The sequence below is a fragment of the Octopus bimaculoides genome, chromosome 28, assembly GCF_046866305.1.
Source record: "Octopus bimaculoides isolate indiv1 chromosome 28, ASM4686630v1, whole genome shotgun sequence".
NCBI classification, from domain to species: domain Eukaryota; kingdom Metazoa; phylum Mollusca; class Cephalopoda; order Octopoda; family Octopodidae; genus Octopus; species Octopus bimaculoides.
This window is the reverse complement of record NC_142955.1, coordinates 19082989-19106133: the sequence shown is the minus strand read 5'-3', so window position 1 is coordinate 19106133 and position 23145 is coordinate 19082989. Positions and strand designations below refer to the sequence as shown.

General features: G+C 39.5%; 1 long non-coding RNA gene across 2 annotated transcripts; it reads right to left on the bottom strand.

Annotated features, from left to right (window-relative positions):
• Positions 1–6389: 6389 nt before the first annotated feature.
• Positions 6390–22038, bottom strand: LOC128251137 (uncharacterized). Of its 2 annotated transcripts, none has more exons than XR_008266989.2 (3): positions 21909–22038; positions 15270–15366; positions 6390–6576 (listed from the first exon to the last, which is right to left on the bottom strand). It is a non-coding gene; the product is annotated as an uncharacterized LOC128251137 (long non-coding RNA). The 2 variants fall into 2 exon arrangements; XR_008266988.2 differs by lacking the exon at positions 6390–6576 and adding an exon at positions 6824–6957.
• Positions 22039–23145: the final 1107 nt, after the last annotated feature.

Here is a 23145-nt window from a genome sequence, read left to right as displayed (position 1 = left end):
GATTGTTTTTTGTTGTTGTTTTTTTAACTGGAAGAAGCAATTGTTATTGTTATAATATTATTATTATTATAAGGCGGGACACTGGACGAAATGCTTGACGGTATTTCATCTGCTGCTACGTTCTGAGCTCAAATTCCGCCGAGGTCAACTTTGCCTTTCATCCTTTTTCGGGTCGATAAATTAAGTACCAGTTGAGCATTGGGATCGCTGTAATCGACTAGTTCCCTCCTCCAAATTCCTGGCCTTGTGCCTATAATAGAAAAGCTTATTATTATTATTGTTGAGGATGTTATACAGTATCCAATATTGTGATGTAGATAAAAGATATTGTGAATATCAGGGATTCATATTTTCTGCCAAGTCACAACAAGGACTTTAAACTGTACTTTGTGCAGTTCCAGAGAAATCTAGTTTTTACAATACACCAAGATTGTAGGGCATTTCCAAATTCTTCGGACTGGGTCGTATTGAACCGAAATACTCTGGTGCTGGCAGAATTGTTAACAATGCTTTGTGGCATTTTGCCCATCTTAACGTTTGGTGTTCAAATTCCACCGAGGTCAACTTCACCTTTTCATCCTTTCGGGGTCAATAAATTAAGTACCAGTAAAACACTGGGGTTGATGTAATCAACTGGTCTCTTCCCACCAAACTTGAGGCTGTGTGCCTCTAGTAGAAAGGACTGTTATGCTTAGTGGCATTCTGTCCAATTGTTACATTTGGAGTTCAAATTCTGCTGAGGTCGACTTTGCTTTTCATCCTTTCAGGGGTCGATAAATGAAGTACCAATCAATTACCGGGATCGATGTGGTTGACTAACCCTACTCTCCACAAATTCCAGGCCTTGTACCTGTTGTAAAAGGGGTTATTATCATTATTTTTAAGGCAGCATGTTGGCAGAATGGTTGGCATTGCCAGACAAAAAAAAATGCTTAGCATTTTGTCCCTCTTGACATTCGGAGTTCAAATCCCACTGCGGTGGTCTTTCATCCTTTCGGGGTTGATGGAATAAGAACAGAGGTCAATTTAATCAACTTTGCAAACCACCCCCACCCACCCACCGCCTCCTGAAATTGCTGGCCTTGTGCCAAAATTTGGAATCATTATTATTATTGCTGTTTGTTTGGAATTTGATTCATTTAAGGCACCCCCCTCCCCCCCAAAAAAGAAGACCCTTTTGAGATAAGAGGTGCAAATGACGACGAGGGGGCGGGGAGAAAATATTACAAAAGGAAACGAACTGTGAACAATAATAAAGATGATGATGATGACGACGGAAGATGATAAAATAATTGAATAGTAATAAACAGATTATTAACTATGTATGTATTTTATTTTTATGATTTCGTTTGAAGTGTTGGGGGGGGGGGGCAGGTCACAGCAATTGAAGACGACTCTTTTCATGGACCTCTCAGACTGGAAAAGAGAAAGTCACACACCGATTGGAATGGTACCGAAGGACACCCGCTACCCTTAATGGTCGATGGGGGCTTTGTTGGACGGTTATTCAACAAGAATGAACCAATTTCATTATGCAGTATTTTAATAGGGGTGGCAAGAATCGTCAGCGCACCGGGCGAAATGCTTAGCGGTATTTCGTCTGCCAATACGTTCTGAGTTCAAATTCCGCCGAGGTTGACTTTGCCTTTTCTTTCAGGGTTGATTAAATAAGTACCAGTTACGCACTGGGGTCGATGTAATCGACTTAATTCCCTTGTTTGTCCCCTCTATGTTTAGCCCCCTGTGGGCAATAAAGAAATATTTTAATAAAGGAAAGCAAGAGAAAACTCCAGCGGAGTCAAAAGTATTTACTCACAGTCAACTTGTATTTCTTGTTTTTCAAGGGTTCAAATGTGGCCACCACCATCGATGTCCAGCTGTCTTTACTTTCTGAATTCAAATTCTGCCCAATAATTGAAATAAATTTAAATATTGTAATTATATCTCTTTAAAGTTGTTGCTTCTTTGATTGTCCAGCAGGTAAGTGTGTTTAGAAGTAGTAACTGAACACACCGGTAGAGTTTCAGGTCTCTGCCAGGAGTTACATGGGGGTCTCATTAAATATTTTCATTTAAGCAACCCAAAATATGTATGTGTGTATGTGTATATATGTATATGTATACCGGCTTGGAGGAGAAGGGTGTGGAAGCTTAAAGACCCTGCAAATGGACAGAGACAAGTTACTTGAAGCATTTAACGAAATAGAAGGGGATATAGCATCATACAACGTGGAAGGCAATTGGAGATTTCTGCGGGACAACCTGCTGAAAGCCACCGACCAGATCTGTGGGTGGTGTAAGGTCCCCTCTCGACCCAGAGTAACGTGGTGGTGGAACAAGGAGGTAGTCAGGGCTATTAGACAAAAGAAACAGGCTTGGAAGGACTGGAAGAACGGAATTGTACCAATGTGCCAGAAGGGAGGCTAGGCGATAGGTTTATTTAGCCAGAGGGGAAGTAGATAAGAAAAGATTTGCCAATGTTCTGCGCCGTGAGGACCAAAGACTCGAGGTATTTCGTGTTGCAAGACAGTGTAGGAGAGAGAATAGTGATGTCGTAGGAGAGAAATGTGTTCGCATGGATGATGGTACGCTTGCACTAAATGAGGATGCAAAGAAAGAGGTCTGGAGATGCCACTACGATAGATTGCTTAATAAAGAGAATGAATGGGAGGAAGAGAGCCTGCCGTATGTCGACCCAATAGAGGGACCAGCTATCCGAGTTGATAGTACCAGGGTAGATAAAGCAATTAAGAGTATGAAGACCGGGAAAGCCCCCGGCCCATCAGGAATCACTGCAGAGATGCTCAAAATATCTGGCAGTGTTGGCTATAGCCTAGTCACCCGTATTACGAACCAGGTGATACACGAAGGAGTCATACCCAATGACTGGTGTAGCAGCATCATAGTCAACTGCTACAAAGGTAAAGGTGACGCTTTAGATACAAATAATTACAGAGGCATCAAGCTGTTAGATCAGGTTATGAAAGTTACAGAGAGGGTCATAGCCCAACTAATTAGGGAGCGAATCAATTTAGATGAGATGCAGTTTGGGTTCATGCCAGGTAAAAGCACTACTGATGCCTTATTTCTAGTGAGACAGTTGCAAGAGAAATACCTAGCTAAGGATAAACCTCTGTACCTGGCTTTCGTTGACATGGAGAAAGCCTTTGACAGGGTCCCCTGATCCCTTAGCTGGTGGTCAATGAGGAAACTTGGGATAGAAGAATGGTTAGTGAGAGCTGTGCGAGCCATGTACAGAGATGCTGCCAGTAAGGTGAGGGTTGGAAATGAGTACAGCAATGAATTCCGGGTAGAGGTAGGGGTCCACCAAGGTTCCGTCCTCAGCCCCCTCTTATTTATCATAGTCCTCCAGGCAATCACAGAGGAGTTCAAGACAGGTTGCCCTTGGGAGCTCCTCTATGCTGATGACCTTGCCCTAATTGCGGAGTCACTATCAGAACTAGAGGAGAAGTTTCAGGTGTGGAAGCAAGGTCTAGAATTGAAGGGCCTTAGAGTCAACCTAGCTAAAATCAAAATCCTAATAAGTAGGAAGGTAGATAAAACACAAACCCCTTCAGGTAGATGGCCCTGCTCAGTATGTAGAAAAGGAGTAGGTAGTAACTCTATAAGATGTACCCGGTGCAAGCTATGGACACATAAGAGGTGCAGCAACATCAAAGGCAGGTTAACTAGCAAGTTAGTTTTTGTTTGTGGCAGATGTTCAGGTGCAATAAAGACTAAACAAACAGGAAACAACTTCTATCTCATTCCAGGGTGAAAAACTAGAGGTAGTCAATAGCTTCCGCTATCTGGGCGACCAAGTTAGTAGTGGGGGTGGGTGCGCTGAAAGTGTAGCTGCTAGAATAAGAATAGCCTGGGCAAAGTTTAGAGAGCTCTTACCCCTGCTGGCGACAAAGGGACTCTGACTCAGAGTAAAAGGCAGACTGTATGACGCATGTGTACGAACAGCCATGCTACATGGCAGTGAAACATGGGCTGTAACTGCTGAGGACATACGTAAGCTTGCAAGGAATGAAGCTAGTATGCTCCGTTGGATGTGTAATGTCAATGTGAATACCCGTCAGAGTGTAAGTATCTTGAGTGAAAAGCTGAACATTAGAAGCATCAGTTGTGGTGTGCAAGAGAGACGATTGCGCTGGTATGGACATGTGGTGAGAATGGATGAGGATAGCTGCGTGAAAAAGTGCCACACCCTAACAGTTGAGGGAACCCGTGGAAGAGGTAGGCCCAGGAAGACCTGGGCTAAGGTGGTGAGGCAAGACCTTCGTACATTGGGCCTCACCGAGGCGATGACTACTGACCGAGACCTTTGGAAATGTGCTGTGCATGAGAAGACCCGGCAAGCCAAGTAAGATCGTTGCCAGTGCCCCTGGACTGGCTCTTGTGTGGGTGGCACATAAGATGCACCATTTTGAGCGTGACCGTTGCCAGTACCGCCTGACTGGCTCCCGTAGGATTTTCAAGCGAGATCGTTGCCAGTGCCCCTGGACTGGCTTGTGCGGGTGGCACATAAAAGACACCATTTCGAGCGTGGCCGTTGCCAGTATCGCCTGACTGGCCTTCGTGCAGGTGACACTTAAAAGCACCTACTACACTCTCTGAGTGGTTGGCGTTAGGAAGGGCATCTAGCTGTAGAAACTCTGCCAAATTTAGATTGGAGCCTGGTGTTGCCATCCGGTTTCACGAGTCCTCAGTCAAGTCGTCCAACCCATGCTAGCATGGAAAGCGGACGTTAAACGATGATGATGATGTATAGAGACCGATTGAATAAGTACTAGGCTTACAAAGAATAAGTCCTGGGGTCGATTTGCTCAACTAAAGGCGGTGATCCAGCATGGCCGCAGTCAAAATGCCTGAAACGAATAAAAGATCAAGTTTCATCCAAATTCAGGCAATAATAAACATTTCTGAACATATTTATGATTATTATTATAGTACTAATTGCGTTTCAATCAGAATCCCAACAGGGTTTTCAGAGCAAACCAATACGTTGTGAATGACATGAATTAAAAATAATCCGATGGTGTTGGCATCACCAGAAATCTTCTTTTCGATGATCTTCGGATGTTGGAAGCATTCATGCAGGCCGGGACGAGTGCAATTTGTTTCGTATGGATACCAAAATTGCAAACATCACGACCTAAATGGTTACTTGTTAAAGAACGGTGAACAGGACAGCTTCAACGATGAAATGGGTGAAGCCGGACAGGCTCAAAAGTCACATATACATACACAGAGATTAAGCAATACGCATATATACACACACACACACACACACACACGGTCATTTTAGCATTGTCATATCTCTATATACACACTAATAAACACATAAATACACAACACATACACACACACTTCTGTAAATTTCAACTATATATTCTGCTCTCTCGTGGTCACCCCAATTTTATCCTCCTTTAACCTCCTACTCTGCTGAAGAGCATATGCTTGAAATGTAAAAGACCTTCTCACTTTCCCGAACGTCAAACTAATACACCTGCTTGTTGTTCATACACCTGTCTTCATCTCTTGTTTTTCTGTAATTTTTAACTACATATACATGCACACATATACAGTGTTGGCGATAAGTCATGCACAAAATAAAATAAGTTCAATACACACCAAAATTGTCAAAGACATGCTTCAGTTTTTCTAAAATTGAATGAAATAATGGTGAATATACACATCCCTTACATATTTACAGCATTTTAAATTACTCCTGCATTGTCTCATAGCTTTGAGATTTCTACTATGGCACCCCCGACTCCTCTTTATGTAATTAAGTGATTGTGGTCTACATCTCTCATAAAGCATGTGTACTCTTGTACTTTGCGTAGGCCCCTATGTTACAACTGGTTTATATTAAAGAATAAAGATATTGTGAGTCAGAGTCGGTATAGTTTTACTGACTTTGACTCCAGCTACCCCTTAATTGCTTCTGACTCCAACTCCACAGCCCTGGATCAAACACGATGCTATGTTATATTTTAGTTCAAATCCTGTGAAATCAACTTCACATTTATCCCAACCAGGGGCAGATGAAATAAAAATAACAAGTACTGGCATTGATACAATTGTTCTCCCCATTTAAATAAGAAGGACAAAGGACGTGACAGCCATGGTACCTAATTATAGCTAGGTGGACTGTGGCCTTGCTGAAGTAGTCGAGTGTCCTGGCTCTGGACACAAGTTGTTGACCATGCTGGGGCAAATGAGTGTCTTGGCCATGGACACCAATTCTTTCTACATCGTGGTACATATTTACAGCTAAGTGGACTGAGGACATTTGACAATTCACATTTCATCGCTAAGAATTTCTGATTAAGCCAAATGATCAATGATTAAAGAATATTTGCAGATTTAATACATCACCATTTTAACACCACCACTCTGGAAGGTGCTTGGAAGGGAGCACATCCAACCAGGTAACTGGATCCTGGGGCAGCTTGACAGCCCTGGTCAAACCGTCCAACCCATGCCAGCATGGAAAATGGATGTTAAATGATGACAACGACGATATGGGTCCTTTAGGGCTTTTACTAGCATTCTGGACAGACCTCTGTAAAAAGAGAAAAAACAAAAAAATAAAGGGTCAATTACGATAATAAAGGGTCAGTTTCTTTTAAATCATTTTATTACATTTAAATTTCTATGTTACAATCATATCGTTTATGCACATCTTAAACAACGGTTAATCTCTCAGATGCTCAAAATGTTCTCCTTCAACGTTGCAACATTCTTCAGACGTCTTCAGAACTCTCAGACACCATATTCCAGTGACGGACGGAAAGGTTTTAACTTCAGCTTATGCATTAGGCGTTGCAGTGATGTTCTAAATATGGATAGTTCTAGAGAAGCAGATTGTGTGGACTTCTTTTGGACTGTTCAAATATCACAGCCACTAACATCTCGTTTTTTACAGTCACAGAAGTCTCAGGGCCTCCAGATTTTGGTAAAAAAAAAAAAAAAATAAATAAATAAGAGCAATTACAAACTAAAAAGGGAGCTTGACAAAATTAACTAAATTAGCATAGAATAATGGTTTCATATTTTTTTATAATTAAAATCTAAACTGTTAAAACATGAATGCAAAAGAGATACATTTTTGCCAGGTGTGTGGACTGGAGCAATGTGAAATGAAGCGCCTTGCTCAAGGACATAAGCGTGCTGCTAGGGGATTGAACTCGTGACTAAGATCTTGAGCCAAATACTCAACTTGTACTCAACCCACTGAGCCATGTGGGTTCACTAAACGACGAGGAAGATGATGAAGATGCAGCTACATGTAAACATGCATACATACACTCATACATATACAAGGACATACAAACACGTACAGAAACACACACATATATACAGGCACACACACACACACACATATATAAGTAGAGAGATTAAAGAACTTCCTGACAAAGATAAGAATAATATTTGTTATATCAATGAGTGACTGAGAAGGTGAGAGAGAGAGAGAGAGAGAGAGAAAGAGAGAGAGAGAGAGAGAAAGAAAGAGAGAGAGAGAGAGAGAGAGAGAGAGAAAGAGAGAGAGAGACTTTATTAAAAACAGGAAGTGTACAGCCTTGTTTAGTAATCTGCACATATTTGAAAAAGAGGACAGAGTGTGTGTGTGTGTGTGTGTGTGTGCGTGTGGTGTATATACACACACACACACAATGTGATATCGAGTCAGAAGGTGAGATCCTACTCTACATTTGTGTGTGTATCACACACACACACACACGCACATATATACACATATGTGTATATAATAAGGCGGCGAACTGGCAGAATCGTTAGCACACCGGGCGAAATGCTTAGCGGTATTTCATCTGCCGTTAGGTTCTGAGTTCAAATCCCGCCGAGGTCGACTTTGCTTTTCATCCTTTCGGGGTCGATTAAATAAGTACCAGTTACGCACTGGGGTCGGTATAATCGACTTAATCCGTTTGTCTGTCCTTGTTTGTCCCCTCTGTGTGTAGCCCTTTGTGGGCAGTAAAGAAATAACACATATATACACATTTAACAATATGCTAGCAGGATGACAAATACATGAGTGTGTGTGTGTGTGCGCATGTATGTGTGTATATCTATAATCATATGTGTTTGTATACGCATATATATATATATATATATATAGAGAGAGAGAGAGAGAGAGAGAGAGAGAGAGAGAGAGAGAGAGAGAGAGAGAGAGAGAGAGAGAGAGAGAGATAGAGAGAGAGAGAGAGTCAAGGACACTTACCCGAGGACAACAGATGATTTAAAACTTTTTAATATATTAGAGAGGAGGTAATTAACCAGGGGGGGGGGGGATCTGTCCTGGAGGGTAGTTGTCACTAAGGGAGAATTGTCCTTAGGATGGGGGGGGGGGGGGGGGGGGGGGGGTAATTGTCCTGATACGATAGCTATATATATATATATATATATATATATATATATATACATATATATATATGCCTGAAAGATTGCTTTAAGTTGCAGTGTATTTTATAAATATGCCTGATCAAGTATCATAATGGCATGAAACTTAATTCTTTCGGTTGTGGATTTGATTTGACAATACTTGTGTGTCCGTGTTTGTCCCCCGCAACATCACCTGGCAATCGATGCTGGTGTGTTTACGTCCTCCGTAACTTAGCGGTTCGGCAAAAGAGACGGATGGAATAAGTACTAGGCTTACAAAGAATAAGTCCTGGGGTCAATTTGCTCGATTAAAGGCGGTGCTCCAGCATGGCCACAGTCAAATGACTGAAACAAGTAAAGGAATAGTGTTTGTGTATGTATTCAGCCATATATATATATATATGTGTGTGTGTGTGTATATAATAGACAGACTGGACATCAGTTTGTAAGTACACACACACACACACACACATATATATATATATATATATATATATATATATATATATATATATATATATATATATATATATATATATATATATATATATACACACTCGTTTGTGCTGAAGGGTGATATCATGCGTGTGAATATATGTACTGGCATAAATGTGTGAGTGTGTGTGTATATATCAATGAAATGCATGTATATATATATATATATATATATATATACATATATATGCTTTTCCCTTGTCTGTCTCTCCATCACTGTGTCAAGTGTGACAAGCTAGCTGAACAAACCTTTTCAAAACAACCCAATTATTCAACCGGAAGGCAGGGTGGGTGGGGGAGGAACACGCACACAATAGAAACACAACACACAAATGCTTAACTTCTGTGATTTAAATGTGGGACAGCCTAAGCCTCAGGTATCGAGGGTGAGCATGTGTGTGTGTGTGTGTGTGTGTGTTTCTGCATCACACAGGTAGTAATAATAGTGGTGGTGGTAGTAGCATTGATAATGATAGTAGTAGTAGTGGTAGTAGTAGAAAAGTGAGGGGGGCAAGAGAGAAAAGAGAGACCCCCACCACCACCACCACCACTTGCTACATAGAGGAACATTTCTCTGTCTTGTTTAATTGTTTTTCTATTTTCTGTGTTAGCCTGGGTTCGGGGACAGGACAATTTATCTCAAAGCAGGATTTTGGAGGAGAGAGGTGGGGGAAAGAGTCAGTCTCTGGATGTCCTCCCTGTCACCATTCCCCACCCCTGTTTTTCAAGTGATTTTCACTTTTGTCCCATAGACCTCTGAGAGCAAAGGACCAACAGCCACAACATCAACAAACAAATGTACACAGATACCTTTCGTCTTTTACTCGTTTCATTCCTTAATTAGACCTCAGCCATGCTAGAGCACTACCTTGAAGAATTTTTAGTCAAATGAATCGACCCCCAGTACTTACAAGCAGATATCAAGAAGTTCCCAGACTACCCCTTCGAAATAGTCACCTTGCACAACAATACAAGCAGTCCCAGCATTCCTCCACTTTTGGAATCCCGTCGTTTTCTACGAGTCAAGGACCTTCTGCGATTTGCTCTTTCTCCAACAATGGTGTTGAAACAGTAACCTTTGAGCTGCATTTTAATGTTGGAGAAGAGATGGAAGTCTACAGATGCTAAATGTGGTGAATGGGGGGGGGGGGAAATGATAGGATACTGTTTTTGGCAAGAAACTCACAGCTCAACCACAAGCAAGCTCATAGTGTTTTTTTGACAGCTGCAGTATCCCCCCCCCACCCGGGCCAGACCATCAATCAAGAGTTCTACTGCAACGTCATCACCGTCATTTAATGAGATGAGGACAAATATCCGTCAAATGTAAATAATGTATATAATTCTTCATCTCTTAAATACAGAACTGAATAATAATAATAATAATAATAATAATAATAATAATAATATCGAAAAATACCTTAGGAATGAGAACCCAGGTTGAGTCCTACTATAGCCTTGGTCCGACCAAAGCCATGCAAGTGGATTTGGTAGACGGAAACTGAAAGGAGCCCATCGTATAAATATATGCATATATTTGTGTGTGTGTGTGTGCGTCTGTGTCTATGTTTGTCCTCCACCACTGTTTGGCAACCGGTGCTGGTGTGTTTACATCCCCGTAACTTAGCAGTTCGGCAAAAGAATACGATAAAAAAAAGTGCCAGGCTTTAAAAAGAAAAAAATGAATGAATGAATAAATAAATAAATCCCGCAATCAATTCGTTCAGCTAAAACTCTTCAAGGCGATGCTCCAGCATGGCCAGTATGTGATGACCGAAATGAGTCAAAAGATAATAGATACACACACACGAACATATATATACACATGCAGACAATTGGAGCCATGAGAAATAGGAAGACAAGTACCACATACCTGAGGAGGAGGAAGAGGAGGCAGTGTGCCTAATTACATAGCAGCTACACACACACACAGGTTTAGCTGTGTCACAATGTTGCACAATTAGGTTATATGCTTCAATTACAGGAGAAAGGTGGTGTGGAGGGGAGGTGCGGGAGGGCGAAGAAGAGCAGAGAGTGGGGCCGGGCAGGGTTTGGATGAAATGGAGAGATGAATGTTTCAAGACCTATCTTCTAGGCCAGTGATTCTCAATCATTTTTGTCTTTCTTATTTTTTTACCAACAGATCCCCTTCGATTCCTGTCTTAGTCAGGTGGGACCCCCATAGCCATTAGGAATTAATTTATATAAAAAAAAAATTGTTGAAATATTTTGTGTATTGTAGAAATGGGAGATCCCCTTTGAGCAACTTGTTAATGAAATTTATTTCTGCAATTATGAATCTGTATTTTTTTATCGCAGTTAAAAGAACAGGAATTTATTTATCTTCAACATACATGCATACAATGTCCGTTAGTGTTTCAGAGTATATATTTCTTGCTATGGCATTTATGTAGCTTTTGTCAGAATTTATGTATAATGACAACACTTATAACTAAGTTCTAAGTGACGTGTTTATCAATATAAATTCCTACTTCAAAAGTAAAATATATTTATTATCCTATTTCCAAAGAGGAAACATATAAAAGTAGCGTCACACAAACAGTAAACAAAACGCAGCAATAAAACTTTCAATAAATTCACTTTGAGAGTAACACCTTCTTCTTCATTCTTGACTTTCCTTTCTGATTGAAATATGGAGACATTGAGGAGGGTCCCACTTAAGAGAAACCTCTCTTTCCTCATACCTCTTTCACAAAAGGCACCAGATTAAGACAAACTGCCATTACCTGTTCAGCTAAAAGAGGGCAGTGGGGCAAACATCACTGTAAGCTTCATTGATAGACAGAACCATCCCAAACGTGACAGTAGCTGTTCGACATTTAACAAGTCAACAATGCTCAGACACTGAACAGATGTGTGCAGAACCATTCTATTATTCTGCCCGCATCTTGGATAAGCTCAACTGACAGCATATCTGTACCTTTAGAGTTCATCTCAAACCAGAAGCATTTCTTGATCCCGCTGCCAGACCAGGAATGATAGTTCCCAGCCATCAAGTCCTCCAGAACGAAATGGTCGATTTGCTTTCCATCGACACAAAAGGTCTCCCAGAAAACGTTGGCAACTTTTTTGCGCCACTAATCTTCCATAGATTGCCAGATTGGAACATCCACCAATCCTATAATAATCCTTTCTATTATAAGGCACAAGGCCTGAAAGGGGTTAGTCAATGACATTGACCCCGGTGCTCAACTGGTACTTATTTCATCGACCCCCCAAAAGGATGAAAAGCTAAGTCAGCCTCGGTGGAATTTGAACTCAGAGCGTAAGGACAGACGAAATACCACTAGGCATTTCACCCATCGTGATAACAAATTCTGCCAGCTCACCAACTTGATGATAATAATAATAATAAATGTCTGAGATTGGGACAAGGCCAAACCTTTACCATGGTAGTGAAGGAGGGGGGGGGGGGGCAGGGATGTCAATTATATCAACACAAGCACTTGACTGGCTGTTTCATTTTATTGACACCCTCCCACTGTCACTGGAAGGAGAGAGAAAGAGAGAAAGACAAGAAATTAGCTCAAATCTGAGGCAGTTGCAGTAGCAGCAGCAGCAGAACATAATAATAATAATAATGTATTGAATTTTTAAGTCAGTGTAACCCCCCCTTGAACAAACAAGACTCTCTCTCTCTCTCTCTGTTCCTCCCCTTAAACAAACACAAAACTATCTTTTCCTCTCCTTCTCTCTCTCCTTTGTCTCTCTCTCTCTCTCTCTCTCTATGTCTGTGTCTGTCCCAGGGTTCTTACTAAACATTGTCCTTGTTTAAAGATTAGAAGCAACTGGTGGTGGGGGAGGGAGGGGAATAAAAAAAAGGGAAGAAGATCAGTTGAAACAATCTCCCCACCCCCACACGCGTGACCACCGGGGTGGGGGTGCGGGTGGGGGCGAGTCTAACCACTTGCATTTGTAAACAACATTCTCCTTGTTCTTGTCAAATACACAAGAGATTTTCTTAATTATTTTAATTTTATCTTAAGGTGGCAGGGCAAGAAAGTGGTGGGGGGCAGGAAGCAAATCTGCAGGAATATCATTAGAGGGGGAGGGAGGCAGAGGGGTGGGGGGGGAACAGAAGAGGCTTTGAGGGTTCTTAGTTCTGGTCCCCTTAGCATTTTGTGTTCAAATTTGACCAAGGGCAACCTAGCCTTTTGCATATCCCATGGGACTTGATCCAGTAAAATAAAGTACCGTTCGTCTGGTGAAGCAAAATACCAGTCATCCAGTGATATAAAGCGCCTCTCGTTCCAGCAAAACAAAACACAACTTGACCGATAAAGTAAAGTACCACTCGGCCGATAAAATGAAGTAGCACTCGGCCGATAAAATGAAGTAGCACTCGGCCGATAAAATGAAGTAGCACTCGGCCGATAAAATGAAGTAGCACTCGGCCGATAAAATGAAGTACCACTCGGACGATAAAATGAAGTACCACTCGGTCAATAAAATAAAGTACCACTTGGTCAATAACATAAAGTGTCACTTCGTCAATAAAATAAAGTACCATTTGGTCAATAAAATAAAGTACTGCTTGTCTGATAATATAAAGTACCAAGCTTGATTCAATTGACAGATATTAGGCACAAATGTGGCTGTCTGGTTATGGACTTCACTGCTCAGGTAAAACGTTTTCTATAACCTCAGGCTGACCAAAACACTGAAAGTGAATTTGGTAGATGGAAACTGAAAGAAACCCATCATTTTAACATCTACTTTTCCATGCCTGCATGGGTCAGAGGAGTGCATGTTGGAGCAGTTTTTTCCTAAGGCCACTCTTCCCATCACCACCCTGCCTTCCAGTTCCAAGTGAAGCAATATTCTTCCAGGACATGTTTATGTCAACTAGAAACTACACCCCATGAATGAGCCTTTTGTTTACAAAGATCATGTGAGTGGATTGCGTAGACAGAAACTGAAAGAACCCCATCATATATATATATATATATATATATATATATATATATATATATGCATGTGTGTGTGTGAATTTGTACAACTGTGTTTGTCCCCCCATCATCGCTTGACAACCAATGTTGGTGTGTTTACATCCCCGTAACTTAGCAGTTTGGGAAGAGACCAATAGAATAAGTACTACGCTTACAAAGAATAAGCCCTAGGGTCAATTCGTTCAACTAAAGGCAGTGCTCCAGCATGACCGCAATCAAATGACTGAAAAGAGGCGTATATATATATATATATATATATATATTATTTACAATTTTTGTTATAGTTAGGATGAACAGATAAACTACTCCATCTAGTGAGAGATAAATACATGAATATTTAATATATATTATATATATATATACAGTAAATACCTCACTTTATAAGGACCTGATTTACGAAACCCTGGTTTTACAAGCTTTATTTTATAATAAATATAAAAAATTAAACAGCCATTTTATGAATGTGGCAACGTGGCGGCAGCACTCGTCCTGACATGTCTACACAATGACAGAGTAAAATGACAGCATAAATTTCATTGCTACTATGGGAAATTATTGCTCTGATTTATGAGTTTTCACTTTATGAGCAGCGTCCGGGACCATAGTAACCCGCATATCGGGGCATTACTCTGTGTGTGCGTGTGTATATATAACATTCCACTGACACACGAGTGCCATAAGTAAATATATTTGGGAATAATTGGTTAAAAAGTTCCCCAACTTCTGCTTTAGTGTCATCAGCAATAATTGAGACTAACATCAGCTATGGAATTGGCAAAGCCACTGCCATCTTCCAGAGAATGTGTACCGTCTGCTCCTGCAACACAATCAGGTCTGGCTCTATAATGGCTTAGCTCCACCGGCAGTTCTTTATGCCAGGGAAACAGGAAAGGGCACTTTCAATTAGCAAAGAAAAGCAATAGGTGCAGGCGTGGTTGTATGGGAAAACCTTTGCTAGGGTGCCTCATCCTCAGTGGTCCTTCCATCATGCCAGACATCAACCTGGAATTTCTGGGGATCTCTGCTATTGCTGGATAGTCGTAGACCCTATCCTAGGTTCATCCGTCCTGTTGACAGGTCTTGTTTTGAGTCCTGCTGAGTTTCCTGCAAACCGAGTGCAGGTGCTGGTTTAGTCATCGGCAGCCCAACCATCCAACAGGGTGCACTGGATTCCATGGCACCAGTAAAACTCATGAGAAACCTCACAAGTGACCTCACAAGTGTGTTGGTTAGGTTACATCCCTGTAACTTAGCAGTTCAGCAAAAGACACCAATAAAATAAGTATCAGACTTTAAAAAAGAAGTATTTACATCAAACTGTTTGACAATGCCCTAGCATGGCCACGGTCTACTGACTGAAACAAATCAACGATAAAAGAATGTATCTTACCTGTTCTGTGATGTTATCAACAGGTAGTGTCATCTAATCATAATCAACTTCGTTAGTTTTCTTCAGAATAGTCCAAGAAATTTCTTTCTCACCTCCTCTAAAGAAAGACGGAAAAAAAAACTAGTAAATATATATCACAACAGATTTTCCTAATATTCTGTGGTTGTGTGGTAGGAAGTTTGCATCCCATCCACATGATTCCGGGTTCTACAGTAAAGCAACTTGTGTAAGTGTCTTGCAGTATAGAGTATAGACTTAGGCCAGAAACTGAAAGAAGCCCCTCAAATACATATATACACATATCTTGTGCTCATGCCAACCACCTCGCTGGTGCTTGTGCCACATAAAAAGCACTGAGTCCACTCTGCTGAGTGGTTGGAATTAGGAAGGGCAACAACCCTGCCTAAAGTCACAGAAGTCTGGTGCAGGCTTCGGCCTGGCTGGCTCTTGTGAAACCATCCCACCCACGGAACATGGATGTTAAATGATGATGATGATGATGATGATGATGATATATACACATATTTCATATACATCTATCTCACATACACATCACTAGATCGTGGTTTCAATTCAGAGACAGGGTGGTGCATTGTGTTCTTGAGCGAAACCCTTCATCTCGCATTGCTCTGCAATCACTTCAACACCTGAGGTGTGGTACACCTGTGCATCTGTTCAAGCAATGTCGATTTGATGGAGAGAGGGAGCTAACCATCATCATCATCATCATCCAGTGTTTTAAATCCGGCAAGTGTCTTCTACTACAGTATCAGGCTGACCAAAGCCTTCTGAGTGAATTTGGTAGACAGAAACTGAAAGAAAAATGTGGGATACATGTACATAAATATATATTTAATATTTGTGTGTCTGTTTGTCCCCTGCCATCACTTGACAACCGATGTTGGTGTGTTTTCATCCCCCATAACTTAGCGGTTTGGCAAAAAAGACTGATAGAATAAATACTAGGCTTTAAAAAAAAAAAAGTCCTGGAGTTGATTTGTTCTCCTAAAAGCCTTTAAGATGGTGCTCCAGCATGGCCGCATCCAAATGACTGAAACAAGTAAAAGAATAAAAATACACACATAATATACATACATGCCCTATAACAATATGTCAGCTGACTCTGCATTGGCCTTCCTTCCTTGCCTCTCCAGACATTTATTGCCTTACAATCAGCTCCTCCCCCTCCTTCACTTTTATGATTCACAAGTTGTTGACTCAACATTTATTCGTCTTTCCCTCATTTATAGATCTTCTATACCATTTAATAAATTCATAGTGGAAGTGCAATGGCCCAGTGGTTAGGGCAGCGGACTTGCGGTCGGAGGATCGCGGTTTCGATTCCCAGACCGGGCATTGTGTGTGTTTATTGTTGTTATTATTTCCAATTCCGCTGAGGTCGACTTTGTTTTTCATCCTTTCAGGGCCAATAAAAAGTACCAGTGGAATACTGGCGTCACTGTAATTGACTTACCCCTCACTGAAAATTTCAGGCCTTGTCCCTTTATTATTATTATTATTCTAAGGTGGTGATCTGGCAGAATGGTTAGCATGCCGGGCAAAATGCTTAGAGGTATTTTTCATCTGCCACTAGGTTCTCGGTTCAAATTACACCGAGGTCGACTTTACTTTTCATACTTTCGGGGTCAATAAATTAAGTACCAGTAAAACACTGGGGTCGATGTAATCGATTAGCTACCTCCCCTTCCCCACAATTGCCGGCCTTGTGCCTATAGTAGAAAGGGTTATTATTATTATTATTTTTATCACTGAGGTCAACTCAGCCTTTCGTCCTACTGGGGTTGATGAAATCAGTCCCAGTAGATTACAGGGGTCAATGTAAATCGACTTTCCCCTCCCCACAAAAATTTCAGCCCTTGTGCCTATAATAGAAAGGATTATTATTATATTTCTGTAATAATACATGGAACTTTTGACGAGATTAAATTACATTCGTTAGGCGAAGGGAAAACTAGTCACAGATAAAGAAGACTTAATTCATTTAAATATCATAAATATTAGAAGAGGTAATTAAACAAATATTTAAGTCACTTACTAATTAACAATACAAGTATAGAATTGTCATTCTAACGAATGTAATTTAATCTCGTCAAAAGTTCCATGTATTATTACAGAAATATAATAATAATAATCCTTTCTATTATAGGCACAAGGGCTGAAATTTTTGTGGGGAGGGGAAAGTCGATTTACATTGACCCTTGTAATCTACAATTTATTTAATTAGCTTGACACATATTTGGAGGGAAATAAATGGCATAATCGACTTAATTTTGTCATAAATTTATGAGAAGTGTGTATTTTTATTTATTGAAATCATCATCATTTAATGTCCGTTGTCCATGCTGGCATGGGTTGGACAGTTTGACCAGGGCTAATAAGCCGAGGGGCTGTACCAGACTCCAGTCTGATTTGGCATGGTTTCCATGACTGGTTGCCCTTCCTAATGCCAACCACTCCAAGAGTGTAATGGGGGGTTTTACGTGCCACCAGCACGGGTGCCATTTGCATGTGACACCAGGATCTGTCACAACTACAATTTCATCACCTGGCTTGATGGGTCAAGCAGAGCATATTGCCAAAGGTCTTGGTCCCTAGCCATTGCCTCTGTGAAGCCCAACGTTCGAAACGTTGCAGGCAGGGCAGTGGAGTCGAAATAAAAAAGCTTCGACTCCAACTCCGACTCCTGTACTATTGGCACCTCCAACACTGACTCCTCTTTATGTAATTAAGTGACTGTGGTCTACGTATCTCATAAAGCATATGCATTCGCTTGTACTGAGTCAGCCTATAGGTTATAACTGGTTTATATTAAAGAATAAAGATATTGTGAGTCAGAGTCAATATAGTTTTACCGACTCCGACTCCAGCTGCCCTTAATTGTTTCTGACTCCACAGCCCTGGTTGCAGGGATGTGTTTTTGACGGTGAAGATTACGATTATCTTTTCATATTTTACTTGTTTCCACATAACTATCTGAAAAAGAGATATTTTTAAATAATACCTTCTAGAAATACGTTTCTGATTATGGAGAATACAACGTGTTGGAAATTGATGTGGAAATAAAAAGGTTAGAGCTACAAGCATCGGATAATTTCACTGGTTTCCTCATGCGTTTTCCTTCGCATCAAATTCCGACTCAGTCGTAATCTACGCCAATACGAAACATTTTAATTGAAAATTTTCTTCAAAAAGATCAATTTTTCCAGTTAAGTTTGAGGAGGCACACATTTCCGTAAATAGTATTTGAGATACGTACGTATTTCTAAATGAAACTTTGCAGAGATATATTTTTTTCAAGGACATACATTACGAATGTGCTAATAAAATTCAGGAAAATATTTTTGAGGAGCTTTGGGTTGTTCCTTTCTTCCCAGTGTCCACCTAGAGACAAGTTTCCGTTAATTAGTATCTTTTAACTTTTTTACAGATTTCTCTGTTTGAAACATCAACAAAATCGTAATCTACAATCCTGAAAATGTATCTACACAAAATTTCATTCAAATATGTGCATTTTTCAGCAAGTTATGAGGAAATAAAGTCAGAGAAACGCAGTCCTGGGGATAAAAATAAAACTAGTTTTATTCAAAGTCGTCTCCTCTGTGTTAACCCCTTCGCGTATAGTTAGTTGAGGGAGATTTGGCTGCTATTTCTACCAGGTCTAGCTGCCATGTAGGTCTCCCTCATTGGCTCATACATAGATAAGACAGCAGGGCGTGATTTGAGGGAGATTTGGCTGCTATTTCTACCAGGTCGAGCTGCCATGTAGAGGTCTCCCTCATTGGCTCATACATACATAGATTACAAGTTCAGGTTTATACCTGTAATTATTGGGGCTCTGGGATATGGTAACACACTGCCTAAATACCAATCTTGAGAATTTAGGCTTCTCAAAACCAGAAAGGAGAAAGGTAATTCAAGGACTACAGATCCAATCCATCGCTGTAAAACTTTCCAGAAGTTTATCATTTAAATATACATGAGCTTGTCTAGATATGTAGCTATATGCATGAGAATGCATACATAAAGCAAAACATACATACATACAAACAAACAAAAATATTCTGTTGTTGTTGAAATTCCAATGAAGGAGCCTCAAATCTAGGTTAAAAACCGGTTCTTCCTCTATTGGCAAGAAATCATGAAATAAAACTGATTGACACATACAAAGGTGCGATTTTGAAGGAGATTTGGCTGCTATTTCTAAGAAGCTAGTCATTTATCACGTGGAGAACTATGATCACAGGTGTCCCAGCGGTGAACATTCCGTCATTCGATTAGTCACAACTTCAACTTAATTATGACTATTAATATTGTCCTTGTGCGTCACAGAAGCAGCTAAGTGTAAATATTTGAGAAACAGGAAATATACATGAATACATGTGTGCACACACGCACGTGGTAAGTAGCTTGCTTACCTAGCAGCCACATAGTTCCGGGTTCAGTCCCACTACGTGGCACCTTGGGCAAGTGTCTTCTACTATAGCCTCGGGCTGACCAATGTCTTGTGAGTGGATTTGGTAGACGGAAAACTGAAAGAAGCTCATCGTAAATATGCGCGCGCGTGTGTGTGTGTGTGTGTGTGTGTGTGTGTGTGTTTGTTCCCCCCCCACACACACACACCTTCGCTTGACAACCGATGCTGGTGTTTACGTCCCCGTAACCTAGCGGTTCGGCAAAAGTACCCGATAGAATAAGTACTACGCTTATAAAGAATAAGTTCTGGGGTCGATTTGTTTGACTAAAGGCGGTGCGCCAAACAAATAAAAAAAAACAACAAAAAAACACATCTGAGAAAAACAAATAAAAACAAAGCACGTGTATATATTTTATATACACATATAGCAGGTGTGGCTGCGAGTTTATATATATATATAAGGAAATCGACATGCAGACATCGGTTTATTCAAAGATATTCAAATCCATATTATAAAATTCCTGTCCTACAGCAACCCTTAAAAGGATTATAGGTCCTTCACACACACACACGTATATATATATATATATATATATATATATATATATATATATATATATATAAACAATATATATATATACACCACAGCGCGTTTCCACCCACGAGGGATCGATGCAGGATGTGTCCAAATGAGTGTTATGAACAAATAAAGTTTTGCATGTATTAGTTTCCTGTCCTTAGTTGTGTATGTGTCGCACACACACACACACATATGTATATCTATCTATATAGATAAGTGTGTGTGTGTATGTATTATATATATATATATATGTATATATATATTCCAGCATGGCCGCAGTCAAATGACTGACGCAATCCTAGGGATGTTTGTATCAGGTGCAAAACTACATGCTTTAGTTTTGCATTGATGTATATTGGTATTTAAATATGTATGTATATGTGTGTGTGTGTGTATTGGTATCTATATACATATAAGCATGTAGATTTATACATAATTCTCCTTATCTAACAGATATGTTTATACACAAACTTTATATATCTGCAGAAAAGGTAAATATATACACAGCAAGTATATTAATTATAAAAAGATTAGATAATTTATAAATCTTTACTAATATAAACGAACCATCTAAACCATTATACACACACGAGGGTGTGTTTAATCCATAAAGTATATATATATATATATATATATATACATACATATAAAGAATAAGATAGCTAGATATATACTTTCTCAATTATAAATTTACAAAGACTATATATATATATATAACATATATTAATTATAAGACTAAGGAAGACGACCAGATATCTATAATTAATACATACACACAAGTTAACCCACTAAAATACACACACCTGTACGTACATATATACACACTTCATACATTTAGAAAAACAGGTGTATGTTTATACAAAGAACAAGACCAGATATTTAGGTTAGCCAATATAGTTTTTGTTAGGTAATGAAAATTTTAAAAGTATGTATATTTTGTCTAAAAGTCAAAAATGCAGTAAAACACCTCATTTTGCCCCACCCCTCGTATATAATATGGAACAGGTATATTGATTATATACAAAATAAGTCCAGGTAACTAGATATATATATTTTTTTCTCAATTATTTACCTGTTATAAACATATACATACAAGCTAATTCATATACGCACGCACACGCATCTCTAGGTAGGGTGTATACAACAACAAAAAAAAACGACCAGATAGCTGATATATAATACATATACACACATGCAAATCTATTACATATACACTACACTCACAAACATACACCCATATAAACTTTAGACACCTTTATATAGGGTATATACAATAGAAAACGGACGATATAGAATATATATAAAGAATATAACGAAATAGCTAATATCTGACATACACACACACGTTAACTTATACACGCACATTTATATAAACTTTATACATCCAGAGATAGATATATATATATATATATATATATATATATATATATATATATATATATATATATATATATATCTGGATGTATAAAGTTTATATAAATGTGCGTGAATATTAGATATATATATATATATATATATATATATATATATATATATATATATATATATATATATCTAATATTAAACAGAACATTGAGTACATATATGCGCACTTGTTAATTATCTATCTCAATTATATACTCACCAGATATTAAACTGTCAACGGCTTTGCGGCCCAAGCAACGAGGTGTGTGTGTCCTCAGACGGAGAATAAAATAACTTGAATCTTCAAGAAAGCAGGTTGCTCTCTTCTTCACAAGACTTGTTCCTACTTGTCACCTGTTTGCGCGCACCTTGCTTCCTGCCTTGGCGACTGACTAACGAAACATACCAACCCAAATAATAATAATAATAATAAAATTACTACTAATATGTATCTGGGGACAAACATATATTTCCACACATTCTTTTTATTCGTTTCTGTGTTTCTATATCCGGACTGTGGCCATGTTGGGGCACCGCGTTGAAAAAAGTTTTCGTCGAACGAACGAACTGATCCCCAGTTTTTTTTTTGTTGTTGTTTTTTTGCTTTGTTATATTTATCGAATTGATTTATTTCTGAAACTTGGTAAATTTTTCTACCGGTCTCTTGCGACGGAGACGTAAATAAACCAACACCGGTTGCCAAGCGATAGAGAGGGAGAAAAACGCACGCACACACACGCGCGCGCATAGCTAGGTGCATACATGTATTGGTTTTAATTTTTGGCACAATGCCAGCAATTTTGGGTGTGGGGGCTAGTTGATTACATCGACCTCAGTATTTAACTGGTATATTTATTGCTATTGAGCCCCGAAAGAACGGAAGGCAAAGCCGACCTCGACGGAATTTGAACTCAGAACGTAGCGGCGGGCGAAATGCCGCTGACTATATAACATACACACGTTTCTTATCTTCTACTTGCATGTCATTAAACTGCGGCTATGCTGGAGCATCGCCTGGAAAGCTTTAGCTAAAGAAATCGACCTCAGTACTCATTATTTTCAAGTCTGGTACATATTGTATCGGTTCCTTTTGCCGAACCGCTAGGTAACGGGGATATAACCGCACCAACACCAGTGGCGGGCGGACAACCACACACACACATATATATATATATATATATATATATATATATATATATATATATATCCGATGAACGGGAACGTGAAACTCAGAGTAACAGTTTTTTGTTATATTTCTGCTGCTTTTAAATAAAGTATATATATATATATATATGTACACACACATGTCCGCGTTTTTTTTGCAACGTCCTGCACGGAGATATGCATCTATATATACATGTGTAGGTATGTACGTATATATGCATATACTCATATATTATTTATATATACACACACACACATATATATATACGTATTTTTTATACCAAGTGATTCAA